At 35.7% G+C, this 13,244-nt stretch overlaps 1 protein-coding gene across 2 annotated transcripts in view; it reads left to right on the top strand.

Annotated features, from left to right (window-relative positions):
- OCA2 (OCA2 melanosomal transmembrane protein) overlaps positions 1-13,244 on the top strand; it is a gene marked incomplete at its 5' end in the record, with an annotated part of 171,552 nt that overhangs the window by 102,878 nt on the left and 55,430 nt on the right. The gene's annotated exons all lie outside the window — the stretch shown is intronic.

Raw genomic sequence — 13,244 nt, 5'->3', positions numbered from 1 at the left:
TTGAATGGATGTAACAGCCTTGTCACACATCAGTGGGTCGTAGAGATGTGGGTTGATTTATGGACTCTAAATTCTCTTCCAGTAGCACGCTGCTTTTCTGTAGTAAGGTTTGAAATTGGAAAGTGTGAGTTCTCTGACTTTATTCTTTTTCAAATGTTTTTGGCTGTTTGGGACCCCTTGCAATCCATATGATTTTAGAAGTTGGATTTTCCATTTATGCAAGAAAGGCATTTTGTTAGGAATTGCTCTTAATGTGTAGATCTCTTTGGTAGTATTAACATCTTAGAAATATTAAGTCTTTCTACTCATGAAGATGGGATATGTTTCCAATTATTTGTCTTCGTTAGTTTCTTTTAGCGATATTTTGTAGTTTTCAGTGTACAAGTCTCTCACTTTCTTGGTTTATTTATTCCCAGGTACTCTATTCTTTTAGATGCTCTTGAAATGCAGTTGCTTTCTTAAATTTTTTCCAGGTTGTTTATGGCAGGTGTATAGAAACACAACTGATATTTGTCTGTTGATCTTATACACTGCAAATTGCCTGTGTTCGCAGCTTTCTTCTGGATTCTTTGAGATTTTCTATGTAGAGGGTCATGTAACCTGTTAATAGTTAATTTTACTTCTTCCTTTCCAATCAGGTAGCTTTTGTTTCTTTCTCTTGCTTAATTGCTCTGCACTGAGGTTCCTGTTTAATGTTGAATAGAAGTGGTAAAAGTGGACATACTTATCTTGTCCTTGATCTTAAGCAAAAAGCTTTCTTCCTTTCACCAATGAGTATGATGTTAGCTGTAGGTTTTTCATAAAGTTCCTTTATTGTGTTGATGAAGTAACTTCCCTTCTATTCCTAGTTTTCTGAGTATTTTTAATCATGAAGGGATGTTGGATTTTGTCAAATACCTTTCCTATGTCAATTGAGTTAAGCATATTCTTTTTTCCCCTTCATCCTATTAATACGGTGTATGGCATTGATTTTTCCTATGTTGACCACATTCTTGGGATAAATCCTTTTAATATGCTGTTGGATTCCACTTGTTAGTATTTTTTGAGGATTTTTGAATCTGTGTTCACAAGGGATAGTGGTCTGTAATGTTCTTTTCTTTTGATGTCTTTATTTGGCTCTGGTATTAGGGTAATGATGGCCTCTTAGAATGAATTAGGAAGTATTCCCTCCTCTTCTATTTTTGGAAGCATTTGAGAAGATTTGGCTTAACTCTTCTTTAAATGTTTGGTAGAATTCACCAGTGAAGCCATCTGCTTCTGCACTACTCTCTGTTGGGAGGTTTTTGACTAATGATTCAATCTCTTTACTTGTTTTAGGTCTGTTGAGATTTATATTTATTTCTGAGTCAGTTTAGGCAATTTGTGTATTTATATAAATTTGTCAATTTCATCTGGTTATCTAATTTGTTGATGTACAACTATTAATAATAATCTCATAATTTTTTAAATTTCTGTAAGGTCAGTAGTAATGTCCCCACTTTAATTTCTGATTTTAGTTTGTTTCCTTCTCTCTTTTTTCTTTGTGAGTCTAGCTAACAGTTTGTCAATTTAGTTGATCTTTAGAAAGAATCAACTTTTAGTTTTGTTGATATTCTCTATTTTATTTCTGTTCTCTTATTTGGGAAGTTCTAGCCATTATTTCTCCAAATATTCTCTCTGCCCCTTTCTCTTGTCCTTCTGGAACTCCCATTATGTGTATGTTGGTCCATTTGATGGTCTGTGTTCACTTTTCTTTACTCTTTCTGCTCCTCAGACTCAGTACTTCCAATTGTCCTATTTTTAAGTTCATTACTTCTTTCTACTACTTGCTCAAGTTTTCTTTTGAACTCTAGCGAATCTTTGTTTCAGTTATTGTACTTTTCAGCTTAAGAATTTGTTTGATTTCTTTTCCTTCTTTTCCTCTTCCTCCCCTACCTTCTCCTCCTCCACTTCCTCCTCCTCTCTTTCCTCCTCCTCCTCCCCTCTCCCTCCCCTCTCCCTCTCTCCCCTTCTCCTCCTTCTTTTTCTTCTTCTTCTTCACCATATTAACCATTTTAAAGTGTACAGTTTAGTAGCTTTAAGTATATTCACATTGCTGTGACACAGATCTGCAAAATTTTTTATCTTGCAAATCTGAATCCTTTATTCATTAAATGCCTTGGTAACCACTATTCTACTTTCTGTTTTTATGAATTTGACTACTTTAGATACCTCGTATAAGTGGAATGATACAGTCTTTGTCTTTTAGTGACTGGCTTATTTCACTTAGCATAAAGTCCTCAAGGTTCATCCATGCTGTAGAATGAGATAGAATTTCTTTCCTTTTTAAGTCTGAATTATATTCTATTGTATGAATATACCAAATTTGTTTATCCATTCATCCATCAATAAATATTTGGGTTGCTTCTACCTCTTGGCTATTGTGAATAATGTTGCTGTGAACAAGGGTATGCAAATATCTCTTTGAGACCCTGCTTCAATTCTTTTGGATATATACCCAGAAGAGGGGTTGCTGGATCATACGGTTGTTACACTTTAAGTATTTTGAGGAACCTCCATACCATTTTCCATAGTGGTTGAATCACTTTACAAACACCAACAGTGAGTAAGTGTTCCAATTTCTACACATCCCCACCGACACTTTTTTTTTCTGCTTTTTTGATAGTAGTCATCCTAACAGGTGAAAGATGATTTCTCATTGTCATTTTGATATGCATTTCTCTAATGATTAGTGATGTTGAGAAAGCTTTTCACATGTTTGTTGTCCATTTGTATATCATCTTTGGAGAAATGTCTGTTCAGGTCCTATGTCTATTTTAAAATTAGGTTATTTGATTTTTTGTTGCTGAGTTATAGGAGTTCTTTATATATATTGGATATTAACCCCTTGTCAGATATATGATTTCCAGATATTTTCTCCCATTCCGTGGGTTGCCTTTTCACTCTGTTGATTGTGTCCTTTGATGCACAAAAGTTTTAAAGTTTCATGTAGTCCCATATGTCTATTTTTGCTTTTGTTGCCTTGACTTTTGGTGTCATAGCCAAGAAAACATTGCCAAGTTCAATGTCATAAAGGTTTTCCCTTAAGTTTAGTTTTTGTTTTTGTTTTTTGCTGTATGTGGGCCTCTCACTGTTGTGGCCTCTCCCGTTGCGGAGCACAGACTCTGGACGCACAGGCTCAGCAGCCATGGCTCACGGGCCCAGCCGCTCCGCGGCATGTGGGATCTTCCCAGACCAGGGCACGAACCCATGTCCCCTGCATTGGTAGGCGGACTCTTAACCACTGCACCACCAGGGAAGCCCTTCCCTTAAGTTTTCCTTTAGGAGTTCTATAGTTTTGGGTCTTACATTTAAGTCTTTAATTTGTTTTCGGTTAATTTTTGTATATGGTGTAATATAAGGTTCTAACTTCATCCTTTTGCATGTGAATATTCAGTTTTCCAACACCATTTGTTGAAGAGACTGTCCTTTCTCCACTGAGTGGGCTTGGCACCTTTGCTGAAGAGCACTTGTCCATATTTGCAAGAGTTAACTTCAGGGCTCTCTATTCTAGTCCATTGGCCCCTTCCTTCCTTCCTTCCTTTCTTTTTATTGACGTATACTTGATTTACAGTATTGCATTAGTTTCTGGTGTACAGCATAGTAATTCGGGTTTTTTTTTTTTTTTTGGTTTGTTTCTTTCTTGCAGATTATATTCCATTATAGGTTATTACAAGATATTGGCTATAATTTCCTGTGCTATACAGTAAATCCTTGTTCCTTAAGGATTTTGCTTATGCTATTTTATATATAGTAATTTGTATCTTTTAATCTTATACCCCTAATTTGTCCCTCCCCTCTCTCTCTTCCCTTTGTTTACCATAAGTTTATTTTCTATGTCTGTGAGTCTGTTCCTGTTCTCTATGTAGATTCATTTGTACTATTCTTTTAGATTCAACATATAAGTGATATCATATAGCAATTGTCTTCTCTGTCTGAGTTATGTTACGAAGCATAATATTCTCTAGGTCCATCTATATTGCTGTAAATGGCAAAATTTCATTATTTTTTATGGCTGAGTAGTATTTCTCTGTATATATATATATACCACATCTTCCTTATCCACTCATCTGATGATGGACACTTAGGTTGCTTCTATATCCTGGCTATTGTAAATAATGTTACTATGAATATGGGGGTGCATGTATCATTTCAAATTAGTAGTTTTGTTTTTTCAGATGTATACTTAGGAATGGAATTTCTGGGTCATACTGTAGTTCTATTTTTAGTTTTTTGAGGAATCTTTGTACTGTTTTCTACAGTGGCAGCACCAATTTACATTCGCACCATCAGCTCCCTTTTCTCCACATCCTTGCCAGCATTCCTTATTTGTGTTCTTTGATGGTAGCCATTCTGACAGGTGTGAGGTGATATCTCACTGTGATTTTGATTTGCATTTCCCTGATGATTAGCAATGTTGAACATCATTTCATGTGCCTGTTGGCCACCCACATGTCCTCTTTGGAAAAATGTCTATTTAGGTCTTCTGCCCATTTTTGATTGTGTTGTTTGATTTTTTTTTCTTTTTTTAAATTTTTATTTATTTATTTATTTATTTTTATTTTTTTATTTTTTTAATTAGTTTCTGCTTTATAACAAAGTGAATCAGTCAACAACCTAAGTGTCCATCATCGGATGAATGGATAAAGAAGATGTGGCACATATATACAATGGAATATTACTGAGCCATAAAAAGAAACGAAACTGAGCTATTTGTAATGAGGTGGATAGACCTAGAGTCTGTCATACAGAGTGAAGTTAGTCAGAAAGAGAAAGACAAATACCGTATGCTAACACATATATACGGAATTTTAAAAAAAAGTCATGATTTTTTTGATATTGAGTGTATGAGCTGTTTGAATATTTTGGGTATTAACCTCTTGTCAGTCACATTGTTTGCAAATATTTTCTCCCATTCCATATGAACAGCAAAGGACAGCAAAAGCTTTTAAGTTTGGTTATGTCCCAGTTGTTTATCTTTGCTTTTATTTCTTTTGCCTTGGGGGACTGATCTAAGAAAATAATGCTTCAATTTATGACAAAGAATGTTTCACCTTATCTATGAAACAGAAACAGACTCACAGATATAGAGAGCAGACTTGTGGTTGCCAAAGGGGCAGAAGTGGGGGAGGGAAGGATTGGGAGTTTGGGGTTAGCAAATGCAAATTATTATATATGGGATGGATGAACAACAGAGTCCTACCATATAGCACAAGGTATTATATTCAATATCCTATGATAAACCATAATGGAAGAGAATATGAAAAATATGTATAAGTGGATCAATTTGCTGCACAGCAAAAATTAACATTGTAAATCAACTATACTCAATAACATAAAAAAAGAATGTTTCACCTGTGTTCTCTTCTAATAGTTTTATGGTGTCATGTCTTACATTTAGGTCTTTAAACAATTTTGAGAGTATATATTTTGTATATGGTGTGCGAAATGTTCTAAACTCATTCTTTTACATGCAGCTGTTCAGCTTTCCTACACCACTTCATGTTTTTTTAAATTTTATTGGAGTATAGTTAATTTACAATGTTGTGTTGGTTTCTGCTGTACACCAAAGTGAATCAGTTATACGTGTACATATATCCACTCTTTTTTTTTAGATTCTTTGCCCATGTAGGTCATTACAGGGTATTGAAAAGGGATCCCTGTGCTATACAGTGAGTCCTTATTAGTTATCAATTATATATATAGTAGTGTGTATGTGTCAATCCCAATCTCCCAATTTATCCCTCCCCCACCCTCCACTTCCCTCCAGTAACCATAAGTTTGTTTTCTACATCTATGACTCTATTTCTGTTTTGTAAATAAGATCATTTGTACCATTTTTTAAGATCCCACAGATAAGTGATATCACATAATATTGGTCTTTCTCTGTCTGACTTACTTCACTCAGTATGACAATCTCTAGGTCCATCCATGTTGCTGTAAATGGCATTATTTCATTCTTTTTTATGGCTGAGTATTATTCCATTGTATATATGTGCCACATCTTCTTTATCCATTCATCTGTTGATGGACATTTAGGTTGCTTCCATGTCCTGCCCAATGTAAATATAGCTGCATTGAGCATTATGGTACATGACTCTTTTTGAATTATGGTTTTCTCAGGGTATATGCCCAGGAGTGGGATTGCAGTATCATATGGTAGCACTATTTTTAGTTTTTTAAGGAACCTCCATACTGTCCTCCATAGTGGCTGTACCAATTTACATCCCCACCAACAGTGTAGGAGGGTTCCCTTTTCTCCACACCCTCTCCAGCATTTATTCTTTGTAGACATTTTGATGATGGCCATTTTGACTGGTGTGAGGTAATACCTCATTGTAGTTTTGATTTACATTTCTCTAATAATTAGTGACATCTTTTCGTGTTCTTTTTGGCCATCTCTATGTCTTCTTTGGAGAACTGCCACTCATTTTTTGATTGGGATGTTTCTTTTTTCCTATTGAGTTGCACAAGCTGTTTTTATATTTTGGAGATTAATCCCTTGCTGGTTGCCTCATTTGCAAATAATTTCTCCCATTCTGTGGGCTTTCTGTTTGGTTTAGGGTTTCCTTTGCTGTGCAAAAGCTTTTAAGTTTAATTAGGTCCCATTTGTTTATTTTGTTTTTACTTTCATTACTCTAGGAGGTGGGTCAAAAAAGATATTACTGGGATTTATGTCAGAGAGTGTTCTATAGTATCTGGCCTTAAATTTAGGTCTTTTCTCCATTTTGAGTTTATTTCTGTGTATTTTGTTAGGGAGTGTTCTAATTTCATCCTTTTACATGTAGTTGTCCAGTTTTCTCAACACCACTTATTGAAGAGGCTGTCTTTTCTCCACTGTATATTCTTGTCTCTGTTATCATAGATTATGTGACCATAGTTGCTTGGGTTTATCTCTGGACTTTCTATCCTGTTCCATTTACTCGTATTTCTGTTTTTATGGCAATACCATACTGTTTTGATGACTGTAGCTATGTACTATAATCTGAAGTCAGGGAGCCTGATTCCTCCCGCTCCGTTTTTCTTTCTCAAGATTGCTTTGGCCATTTGGGGTCTTTTTTGTTTCCATACAAATTGTTAAATTTTTGTTCTAATTATGTGAAAAATGCCATTGGTAATTTAATAGGGATTGCATTGTATCTGTAGATTGCTTTGGGTGGTATACTCATTTTGACAATATTGGTTCTTCCAATCCAACAACATGGTATATCTCTCCATCTGTTTGTGTCATCTTTGATTTCTTTCATCAGTATCTTATAGTTTTCTGGGTACAGATCTTTTGCCTCCTTTGGGTGGTTTATTCCTAGGTATTTTATTCTTTTTGATGTGATGGTAAATGGGATTGTTTCCTTAATTTCTCTTTCTGATCTTTCATTGTTAGTGTGTAGGAATGCAAGAGATTTCTGTGTATTAATTTTGTATCCTGCAACTTTACCGAGTTCATTGACGAGCTCTAGTAGCTTTCTGGTAGCATCTTTAGGATTTTCTGTGTATAATATCATGTCATCTGCAAACAGGGGAGTTTTACTTCTTTTCTGATTTGGATTCCTTTTATTTCTTTTTATTCTCTGATTTGCCATGGCTAGCACATCCAAAACTTTGTTGAATAAAAGTGGTGAGAGTGGACCTCCTTGTCTTGTTCCTAATCTTAGAAGAAATGCTTTCAGTTTTTCACCACTGAGAATGATTTTTGCTGTGGGTTTGTCATACATATATGGCCTTTGTTATGTTGAAGTAGGCTACTACTATGGCCACTTTCTGGAAAAGTTTTCATCATAAATGGGTGTTGAATTTTTTAAAACCTTTTTCTACAGCTATTGAGATGACCGTATGCTTTGTATCCTTTAATTTGTTGCAGTGTATCACAGTGCTTGATTTGTAGATACTGAAAAATCCTTGCATCCCTGAGATAAATCCCACCTGATCATGGTGTATGATCCTTTTAATGTGCTGTTGGATTCGATTTGCTAGTAATTTGTTGAGGATATTTTCATCTATGTTCATCAGTGGTATTGGCCTGTAATTTTTTTGTGATATCTTTTTCTAGTTGTGGTATCAGGGTGATGGTGGCCTCATAGAATGAGTTTGGGAGTGGTCCTTCCTCTGCAATTTTTTTGGAATAATTTCAGAAGGATAGGTGTTAACTCTTCTCCAAATGTTTGATAGAATTCTCTTGTGACTTCATCTGGCCCTGGACTTTGGTTGTTGAGAGTTTTTTAAATCACAGTTTCAATTTCAGTACTTGTGATTAGTCTGTTCATATTTTCTGTTTCTTCCTGGTTCAGGCTTGGAAGGTTGTACCTTTCTAAGAATTGGTTTCTTCTAGGTTGTCCAATTTATTGGCATATATTTGCCTGTAGTAGTCTCTTATGGTCCTTTGTATTTCTGTGGTGTCTGTTGTAACTTCTCCTTTTTCATTTCTAATTTTATTGATTTGAGTTCTCTCCTTTTTTTTCTTGATGAGTCTGGCTAAAGTTTTATCAATTTTGTTTATCTTCTCAAAGATCCAGCTTTTAGTTTCAATCGTCTTTTCCAGTTTTTCCTTCATCCCTGTTTTATTTATTTCTGCTCTGATCTTTATTTCTTTCATTCTAGTAACTTTGGGTTTGTTTGTTCTTCTTTCTCTAGTTCCTTTAATTATGTTGTTTATTTGAGATTTTTCTCTTTTCCTGAGGTAAGATTGTATTGCTATAAACTTCCCTCTTGTAACTGCTTTTGCTGCATCCCATAGGTTTTAGGTCATTGTATTTTCATTGTCGTTTGTCTCTAGGTATTTTTTTTTTATTTTCTCTTTGATTTCTTCAGTGATACATTGGTTGTTTAGTAACATATTGTTTAGCCTCCATGTGTATGTGTTTTAACCATTTTTCTCTAAGTGTTTTCTAATCTCATAGTGTTGTGGTCAGAAAAGATCCTTACTATATATTTGCCTTTCCTATTGGAATTTTCCCTTTCCTATGGATTCTTGCTTCTTTTCTATTTAGAGAAAATATTTCAATATTTCTTTTTGGATAGGTTTAGTATTGATGAGCTCTTTTAGTTTTTGCTAGTCTGAGAAATTCTTAGTTTCTTCTTCTAATCTAAATGATAAGGTTGCTGGGTAGAGTATCCTAGGTTGCAAGTTTTTCCCTGGCAGGACTTTAAATATATCATGCCACTCCTTTCTGGCCTACAAAGTTTCTCCAGAGAAATCAGCTGATAATCTTATAGGGGTTCCCTTGTAACTGACTGTTTTTCTCTTGTTGCCTTAGAATCCTCTCTTTGTCTTTAATTTTTGCCATTTTAATTGTGATATGTCTTGGTGTGTGTCTGTTTGGGTTCATCTTGTTTGGGACCTTCTGTGCATCCTGTAACTGGATATCCATTTTCTTCTTAAGGTTTGGGAAGTTTTTAGCCATAATTTCTTCAAATACATTCAATCCCTTTCTCTCTCTCTCATTCTTCTTGAATTCTTATTATGCATAGCTTGGCATGGTTTATATTATCCCATAGATCTTGTATGTTGCTTTCACTTTTTAAATTAGTCTTTCTGTCTGCTGTTCTGATTGGATGAATTCCATTATTCTATCTTTCAGATCACTTATTTGTTCTTCTGTGTCATTTAGTCTGCTATTCATTGTTTCTAGATTGGTTTTTATCTCAGTAACTGAATTGTCTATTTTTGACTAGTTCATCTTTATAGTTTCTAGCTCCTTGTTACAGTGATCTGCATTCTCTTGAAACTATTTCTTAATTCAGTTAGCATTTTTCTTACCACCTTTTTGAACTTGGGACCTGGTAGGCTGATGAACTTTGTATCATTATTTATTTTTTCAGGGGCTTTCTCTTTCTCCTTTAATTTGGAGTACTTCCTCTGACTTTTTACTTTCTCTGTCTATATGAATTTAGGAGAAATAGTTACCTACTCTGGTCTTGAATGGGTGTTTTTGTGTGGGAGTTTCCCTGTGTAGACTGTATATGTCCAGTGTCTTTGGTGGGAGGTCTTGTTTTGATATGGATGCAAGCTTTGTTTTTCCTCAGGGTGTGCTAGCCAGTGTTCCCTTGATAGGGTGTGTGGTTGGTGTTGGGGGATGTAAAGCCTGTATAGGATGTGAGGTGGGACTTCCTCTCTGCTCTGTGCCTGTTGCTCCCCTGTCCTGGGTGGGGTCTGCTCCCCAGTGTTGGAGTAGAAGCCCTGAGGGTCAGCTCAATCAGGTTCTGTTGCCCTTGAGGACATGGCCTGCCCCAAAGGAGGTAATTGCTGAAGCAAGTAAGGCCCTTGCAGTCACAGAGGATCTATGTGCCACATGTGTAGGAAGCCATGGTTCTGCTCAGAAACAGCCCAAGGTACCATCCATTCCCCTATTGTGTTCATCCCAGACCTAATGCAAGACTGGTGTAGAGTAGGCTGGGGCTGGGTGGATCAGGGCACTGTGGCTGCAGGATTTGAGGTGGCTGCATTGCTGCCTGAGACCTAGACTTCCTCTGTGATTGTCTTCTCCCAGGACCTGTCTGCCCCAGATCCAGTGCTAAATTGAGGTGTGGATTTGGTGGAACCAGGGCCCTCTCACTGGGAGACAAACCTCTGCATGCTCCTGGGGCACCACCTCCATGCCTATTTCTTTGTGTGCCTTGTGTTGTTGAAAATGGGACATTTGAATATTATAATATGGTAATTGTTCCTTGGCCCTTTTCCCAGAGTTTGCTGTTTTTAATTTTTATTGCTGAAGGCTGTAGTAGTCCATTTGTTTTGTGACTTTCCCAAACTATTTTTGCATAGGCTATATTTCTTGTCATGCATGGTCACTGAATTCTGTGTTCCTTAGTGTGTTCAGCTAGTGTTTTTACAGAGACTTCCTTGAAAGTCAGAAGCTAAAAATCAAGATAAATAAATAAGTACAACAATAGCAAAAGCTAGATCTCAGCTTTAATAGTTTCTGCTTGTTTGGGGATATTTCTATAGAGGATGAGGGCTTAGAACTGCCTATCCACCATTTTGCTGATGTCACTCGGACATCTTCCTTCTTAAGTGTTCTGTCCTTGGATGTACTTTTACCTTTGTCTTGAATGTCCCTTCCCTCTTTACCTGGAAAGTTACATTCAACCTCTAAGATATTGCCTGAATATCACCTTCTTTGTGAAACTTTATTTCAGCCACCACATTGTTACTCTCTCTGGCTGCTCCCTAATTGTTTGTATGTACACACACTGTTACATCCAGTATAATTGTTTACCTATAGATGTGTGTTCTCCACTGGATGGTAAGCCTTTTGAAATCCACATGGTATCTTGCTTACATTTCCATCCATAACCCTTAAGTTCAGAGCCTGGCACATAACGGGCATCCACGAGTGGCATATAGAAGAGCTGACACAAAAGTCAGCTACATGGACAATAAGCCTAAATGTAGAATTTATAACTTTAAAACTTCTAGAATAAACATAGGCAAAAACTTCTTTGATCTTGGGGGAGTTTTCTTAGATACACTAAAAGCATGTATCCATAAAAGAAAATTTTCATAAATTGGACTTTATCAAAATAATAAATTCCTGCTTTTCAAGTAACTGTTAAGAAAAAGCAGACAAGCCATGAACTAGGAGAAAATATCTGTAAATCATCTAGGACTCATATCTAGAATGCATTTTCTGAATTCTCAAAACTCAAAAATGAGTAAACAACCCAATTAAAATGGGGAATATTTTGAACAGACACCTCACCAAAGAAGATAAAAGGATGGCAACAAGCACATGAAAAGATGCTGAATATCACTAGTCACCAGGGAAATGCAAAGTAAAACCACATGACATTTCACTATGTACCTTAGAATGTATAAAGTCAAAAAGATCAACCAAACTAAGTGTTGACAAGGATATGGAGGAACTGGAAATCTCATACACTGCTGGTAGAATTGTAAGATGGTATAACCACTTTGGGAAACAGTTTGGCAGTTTTCAAAAACGTTATTCATAAATCTACTACATGTTCCAACCATTACACTTTTAGGTATTATCCCAAGAGAAATTAAAGTATCTGATGATACAAACAATGGAACACAAATATTCACTGCAGTTTTCATTGTCATAGTCAAGTCAAACTATTCAGTGTTCATCAATAGGTGAATGGATGTATAAATTGTGGCATAGTCAAACCATAGAATACTACTCAGCAATAAAAAGGATGGACTACTTATGTACACTGCCACATGGATAAATCTCATAATAATTATGCTGAATGAAAGAAGTCAGACCAAAAAATACTGCATATACAATTTTTTAAAATTTGGTTGTGAAAAATGCCAGTGGTAGTTTGATAGGGATTGCATTGAATCTGTAGATTGCTTTGGGTAGTAGAGTCATTTTCACAATATTGATTCTTCCAATCCAGGAGCATGGTATATCTCTCCATCTATTTGTATCATCTTTAATTTCTTTCATCAGTGTCTTATAATTTTCTGCATACAGGTCTTTTGTCTCCTTAGGTAGGTTTATTCCTAGATATTTTATTCTTTTTGTTGCAATGGTAAATGGGAGTGTTTTCTTGATTTCACTTTCAGATTTTTCATCATTAGTGTACAGGAATGCCAGAGATTTCTGTGCATTAATTTTGTATCCTGCTACTTTACCAAATTCATTGATTAACTCTAGTAGTTTTCTGGTAGCATCTTTAGGATTCTCTATGTATAGTATCATGTCATCTGCAAACAGTGACAGCTTTACTTCTTCTTTTCCAATTTGGATTCCTTTTATTTCCTTTTCTTCTCTGATTGCTGTGGCTAAAACTTCCAAAACTATGTTGAATAAGAGTGGTGAGAGTGGGCAGCCTTGTCTTGTTCCTGATCTTAGTGGAAATGGTTTCAGTTTTTCACCATTGAGGACAATGTTGGCTGTGGGTTTGTCATATATGGCCTTTATTATGTTGAGGAAAGTTCCCTCTATGCCTACTTAGAAAACTAGTACTCTTTTTATGCCTGTATAATCTATAGCCATATCACTGATCTTATTCTTGATATTAGCATTTTTCCCCTTTGTCTTTTTGTCCTATTTAGACTGGCTAAGTTTTATCAATCTTCTTGATCTTCTAAAAGAACCAAGTTTTGATATCATTGCTTTTCTCTAATATTTTTCTATTTCATTTATTTCTGATCCAGCACATTTTTATTCTACTTATTTTGAGTTTTATTTGCTCTACTCAGAAAAAAATTTATTCAGCCTATTTGAACAAAAACTTCGCAAAAGAACATATATGGA

Source organism: Mesoplodon bidens (genome assembly GCF_964165515.1).
Source record: "Mesoplodon bidens genome assembly, chromosome: 8".
Taxonomy (NCBI): domain Eukaryota; kingdom Metazoa; phylum Chordata; class Mammalia; order Artiodactyla; family Ziphiidae; genus Mesoplodon; species Mesoplodon bidens.
This window is presented reverse-complemented; position numbering and strand designations above follow the sequence as displayed.